The sequence below is a fragment of the Pinus tabuliformis genome, chromosome 8 (genome assembly GCF_031772625.1).
Source record: "Pinus tabuliformis cultivar Carrire ecotype Pingquan chromosome 8, CPIR1, whole genome shotgun sequence".
NCBI lineage: Eukaryota > Viridiplantae > Streptophyta > Pinopsida > Pinales > Pinaceae > Pinus > Pinus tabuliformis.
The window spans coordinates 851,064,588-851,071,139 of record NC_142294.1 but is presented as its reverse complement, the minus strand read 5'-3'; the positions used below and the strand labels follow the sequence as shown (position 1 = coordinate 851,071,139).

The 6,552-nt window shown below is 38.2% G+C and overlaps 1 pseudogene; it reads right to left on the bottom strand.

Moving 5' to 3' along the window:
• Window positions 1-3,017: 3,017 nt before the first annotated feature.
• Window positions 3,018-3,572, bottom strand: LOC149238241 (fructose-bisphosphate aldolase 1, chloroplastic pseudogene; annotated as a pseudogene).
• Between the last annotated feature and the right edge of the window lie 2,980 nt (window positions 3,573-6,552).

The following is a 6,552-nucleotide window of genomic DNA, read 5'->3' as shown; positions in this document are numbered from 1 at the left end:
TCAAAGCCATAAGTGGTAAGTGAAAAACAAACCCGATGAAGATATGAACTGAGATTTAATTGAGTTTAAGTTCAGAGGTGGTCGAGCCGTACGTTGAATCTGTGATTAGACAGATATCGCGTGTTAAGCAAGCATGGAGGAATCTTTGGAAAATGGACCCGATGAGACTTTATATACCATGGTTAAATGTTGTTGAGATCTGGTGATGAGGATCATCCATTGGTTGATGTATCAGACGGTAATCAGTTCAAAAAGTGCATGGAGGTTATCATTTTGAGTGGATCCGATGTGTTTATCAACATGGGTTAAGGTTATTTGAGTTCTAGAGGATGAATGGAGATTGTGCGACAGCCGTTGATCTACTGCAGTGAAATCAACGATGGAGGTTGAACCCGATAAGGTGAGCATCGATAAATGTGCCAATGTCGTGGAATGGCGAAAAGGTAAGGTTTAAGTGGTTTATGTGTATTTTTATTATCCAAGGGTTATAATAGAAATAAAGTAGAGTTAAATGAATTTTGGGTTAAGTTGGGTTTAACAAAAGTCTAACCCATGGTATGATTAACACGATCAGGTAATGATATCAAGCAGACGGTTAAGTAATAAGGTTTACGAACTAACCAAAGTTTAGGAATGGTGTATAAGGTCATGATTAAACGATTATTGAAGTTTTAGACTTTGGGTTAGTTAGATGAAATGTTTCCACGTGAAGATTAATTAAGAATCCTAAAGCCTTAACTTTTGAAGGTTTGACTAGGCAGGGAAATTGAAATTCTTGGGACATAATAGATTATGCATTTCATGTGCATAGTATCGGTAAATTCAGATTAGGCTGGCATCAAATAGAAATGAATTCATTTTTTTAACTTCATTTTCAAATAGTGTTTTTACAGTATGTATTCTTATGAGAGTAATATCTATATTTTTATATAATTTAATGTTGTCACAAGTAATATGTTGGAAAATGTAACTCCTACTTGTCTTAATTATGATTCTTACTAACTAAAGGAGTCTGTTCCTAGTAGTTATGATCTATTTCCTAGATTGGTCTGTGGTTGAGATAATCCCTCAACCAATAGATTATGTGTCCAAGATAGCATGCCTATCTTGAGACAACACTTATTGTATATATGTAATTTCATTTGATTAATAAATTAATCTGGATTCTCATATTTTATCATGGTATCAAAGCTCAAGGCTATGGAAGCTTGTACCTGAGTGGAGAGAGGTCACGGTGATTGTAGCCAAGGAAGAGGTGTGCCGCTGCTACTTGGCAATGCTGACGGTGATGAGAGAAGGCCGTGATTTTCCTTTTCAGCTGTCAGCATAGCTGCTATCTATGATAGAGCTGAGTAGTGAGAACACTATAGGCTATGGTAACATGAGCTGTGAAATTTTCTCCCATACAATTGATAATTGCTGTGTGGATTGGTGTGGATGTTGGATCAACCTGAGAAGGAGTGCTTAAGGCTGAGCAATCTAGCACGGATTGCTGAGAAATCACTCGATGTGGGATCAGCCCAAGAAGGAGAGCTAGAAGCTGTTGAAGTAGGCGTGTTGGAGGCCGTTAAAGCAGGTGTGCTAGAGGCTGAAATTGTTTGCTAGAGGCATGATAAGCAGCTAGTCCTTGCTAGGCTTTCGCCGTAGCGTATGAAGATACGAATCCACACCTCCGAGACTCCATACTATTTTAAGTCATAATAATCTGTGATCCAACCCAATTGATAGCATCGTTCTTATTTTTAAGGGAACGCATGGGCATGGCTCGCCATCGAACTCATTACTGTATATCACCTAGTAACCAGTAGACCCATCTTTATACCAAACCTGTGGACTTTAAGTCCCAAGCACCTTTTTTCGCTATGGGAGATTTGTCTACTTCAACAATTTGCTAATCAGTTTCTGGGAAATTTTGTGGTGTCTTATTTTCTCGTGCTCTTCTTCACTGATCTTCAATTCCTCATACATTGATGTCTCTATTGGCCCCTTGCGTAGTAGGTTTCATAGGTATCTTCCCAATGCCATGGATTTCTTCATTCCTAGTGTTTTCGACCAACTGCACATAGATCAGATTCTGTGTCCACTGTTGAGTTTTTTTTTTAAATTAAAGAGTGGGTTCTTATTAAAAGGGGTGAGAATAGGAGTAAGATTTGCTAATAGAGGTCGAGACTACAGAAAGAAGCCACAGATATCTATTTATGCTGACTTGAGTTTGGTGGGGTGAATCCACTATTGTTCGAGGAAGAGGTCCCGTTCTGCGATCCGAAGGGCACCTGGACTGCTGCAGGCATGAGGCTTGTTGTTGTGCTGCTTGTTGATTGCAAGTGCAGTTGTAGGATCGAGCAATTTCCTCTGCTGTCTGTGGGAACAAAGTCCTTTGGATTGCTGCGAGACTGTATAGATCGGAGGTGCGTGGAGGCTATGTGGAATGAGGCCAAGCTTTTTCTTGGCTAACCCTAAACCATGTTAACTGGAATCTCTGTCCCAGTTCACTTACATGTGGTTTTTGGCTTACCACAAACTGACACTACAAATACAAAGTTGATTTTATATTACCATGAACTGTATGGGGATACAAATGCATTACAAGGCCTACATTTCACACTCCAACTCTAGAGTTACCAGGTGCACAGTTTACAAAGACCACTATAAAACACCCTAGACATGCTTAATAATAAAATGTGACTCATAAAATAACATGGTATTGAGTCTATTCCACAAACTCACACTAACTCACACAAAATTTCATCTAGTTTTCCATCATCATTTAATTTTGAAAAAAAAAATATTTATTGCACTTTAACTTTGACCATGAGTGCTTTTAGTATTTTCTTTATTTTTCTGATTTAATTGTCTTGGATTCACCTGCATGATTTGTTAGAGTAGCTATTTCAAACAAAACCATTCCATTGAGTTAGCTAGGCTCAATGCTTCTGATTCCAAAACATTTATAAATGCCACATTTCACTATGGCATAATATTACCAAAGAGACTCGAATCCAACCGCGATCCAAGTGTTATGGCTCACCCATCACCACACTGACCAACCCCATTTCAAACTGATTGCCTCCATAGCACTTTCCCAAGTAAAAGAAAACCTTCACCCAGACTTTCTCTGTCACTTCAAGGGTTCTGTCAATGGAATGATCTCCATCCAGAAGAAATCCCCACACAGCTTCCTTAACAACTAACTCTGGAGGCTTATTGGGTATTCTGACAACTATTTGCCATTTAGCAAATCTTGCACCCTGTTTGTAGTACTCAGCAGATCTTGAGGCTAATTCATCCAAACCCTAGCACCAATATTAATTGTTTGATCCTGGCAGTGGAGCTAAACCCTTGTAAACTTTGATGTCAGACATAATATTTTACTCTCGCAAATAGTCAAAAAATTTCTTCCCATCGGTTATGGATTGATATAGGGTCTCTTCGAAAACAATGAAACCAACTGCCAAGCATACAAGCAACTCATTGTTTTACAGTCCGATGTAAGAAAGCCTCTTCCCACAAGTGGCATTGGACTCATCTATGGCAAGAATACCATGACCAGGAGATGATATAGTTCTTGCCATTGTTGTTACCTGAAATTTCAAATAGAAAATCATCGAGACTTTTTATCTGCAAAAATAGAAGAAGCAACCTCCTTGAGTTACTTTTCAGAAAATTCCACAGAGTCAAGTGCAATCTCGCACTTAGTAAAATGAAATTCCCCATGCACCATGGTCTAGTAGAGCTCATAAATGAATCGGATAGTAGTCACGGGTGCCTGCAACTTGAAATTATTCCTGGCTATTTTTCATTCCCAAATGCAATCCTTTGTAACATATTTTCACTCCACCGAAAGCAGATCCATGATGTTGAAATTATAATTTCAACTGCAGTGAACAGAACAGTAGCAGCTACTTTATTCATTTGTCGTGATCCGGTGCCCCACATTTTTTCCCGATCTTTTAAGTCACCGCCATTACCATATTTTCACTCTTTAATTATTTTTGAGTTCTCGAAGGATGAAGATCAGATACAACACTACATCATTACTTCTCAACAACCATATTAATGAGAAGAACGGCTGAAAGAGAAAAGAACCAGCCTCGAGCCAACGTAGCATTTATCAGTCATAGATTTCATCACCACCGACTCAAGAAATACAACAAAAGATCAAATCTGTTAATCATGAGTAGCAGAGACTTCATCAGCAAGTTAAAGCGGTGAAGACGCTTTCCCGCACTATAAAATGCAGACACAACAGTGTAGAAAAATATAGATTGAAAGTTCTTTTGTAACACACAGCAGTGTAGAACAAGAGAGTTTTTTTTTGTATTGCACAGCAGTGCTGAAATTTTCTGAGATATTTGTTTTGTGGAACTGAAGCGTTCCTGTTGTAATCCCTCTGTCAAGAGGAAGATGCTCTTAAGCATAATCTTTTATGAAGATCCCTCTATGTGAGGAAGGCTTAGTTTTAGCACTTAGTTTATTTTTATAAATAGAAGTTTCTTTTGCCTATTACTGTTACACCGTAAGTCGAAAAATACTTGACGTAAAAAATCCCCGTTGCTGTTACACCGTAACTCAAAAAATACTTGACGTCAAAAATTTACGTTGCCGCAACACAAGTTACAGCAACTAAAAAAAAAACTGTGTTGCTGCAACACCGTTTCCAGAGAACGAATTTTTCTGTTTTTCTGAGTTAAAAACAGAGTATTTTTCTGTGTCAAAAACAGAGTATTATTTTCATCAGTTTTTGATCCTGAGGCAAAGTAGAGTATTATTTTATGCTCTGTTCTTGTGTTTTTGAATTATCAGAAAACAGAGTATTACTCTCTGTTCATATTTTTGTTGTTTCGGAATTTATCAGAAAATTCTCAACAGTGGAAACAGAGGATTTTTCCATTGTATTTTGTTTGGAATAACCAGAAATTCCTGATATGGTATCAGAGCTTGTCCAGGCTCTTTGAAGACATCAAAGAAGCTGAAAGAAGATTTCTTGCTGCAGCAGATTATCCAGCAAAGCGAAAACTCTGTCAAGGTATTTTTCAGATTAGTTTTTTGTGTAGCTGCTAAAGACAATTAAGTGATTTTTTTTTTATAGTCAAGTATTGCAAGAATGGCCAGCACCAACGTGGGTATGTTTAATACCCAGCTCCCACAGTTCAATGGGAAAAATTATGACTACTGGGCAATAACCATGAGAGCCCTGTTTTCCTCACAAGATTTATGGGAACTTGTTGAATATGGATTTGAAGAACCAGCAAATGAAGAAGAGTTTATTGGATTAACTCAGGCAGAGAAAGAGCTGTTGAAGAGAAATAAGAAGAAGGACTCAAAAGCCTTTGTACTTTTATATCAAGCAGTGTATGAGAGTATGCTTCCGAGGATAGCAGCAGCCAAGACATCCAGAGAAGCATGGCAAACTCTCAAGACAGCCTATCAAGGCATGGAGAAAGTGAAGACAACAAAACTACAGTTGCTGAGGAAAGATTTTGAGAACCTGCGTATGAAGGAGTCAGACAATATTGACTCATTCTTCACACAACCAATTGGTTTGGTCACATAGATAAGGTCTCATGGAGAAACTCTTGAAGAAAGGAGGATTGTGGAGAAACTATTGAGGTGCCTACCCTCAAAGTTTGATGTGATTGTCACCACCATAGAAGAGACAAAGGATCTCTCAAATTTTTCAGTTGATGAACTTCATGCATCACTGGTAACACATGAGCAGAGGTTGAGTAGAAATGAAAACTCATCTCTAGAGAAAGCCTTCAAGACCCAGATGTCATTTGGAAGAGGAAGGGGTCAAGGCAGAGGAAATAAGAGAGGAAGAGGAAGAACCCAATACAGAGGCGGAAGAAACAGTCCATCAAACGTTCAAGGAAGAGGCAGCAATCCAAATCAGAACCAAGGCCATGGCAGCAGCCAACAAAGTGGACAACATCATGCTCAAGGACAAAGGTATGAAAAGTCCAATGTACAATGTTATTATTGTAAAAAATATGGGCGCTATGCAAATGAATGTAGGAAGAAGCAACATGATATGAGTAATAGATCTAGTGCAAATATCACTAGAGAAAATATGAGTCAAGATAATGTGTTGTTAGTTTGTAATATGGCTGAAACAAACAGTGAAGATATATGGTTTCTAGATTCTGGTTGCAGCAACCATATGACAGGAAACATAGCCCTGTTTTCTGTTTTAGATCAGAGTGTGCAGTCACAAGTCACACTTGGGACTGATAGTAAAATTTATGTTATGGGAAAAGGAGAAGTTAAAATATTTACAAAGAAAGGTGAAAAGAAAACCATAACAGATGTCTATTATGTTCCTGGAATGAAGTGTAATCTCTTGAGTATTCGACAGCTTGTTCAGAAGGGTTACAATGTTTTATTTAAGAATGATATATGCACCATCATGGACAGATTACCCAGCAAACGTTGTATTGCTGAAGTGAAGATGATAAGAAACAGGATGTTCCCTCTCAGAATAAAAGCATATTTGAAAAATAAAGAAGTAGTTGCAGCGGTGACACAAGAGGCTCTCCAAAGCATACCAAAGGA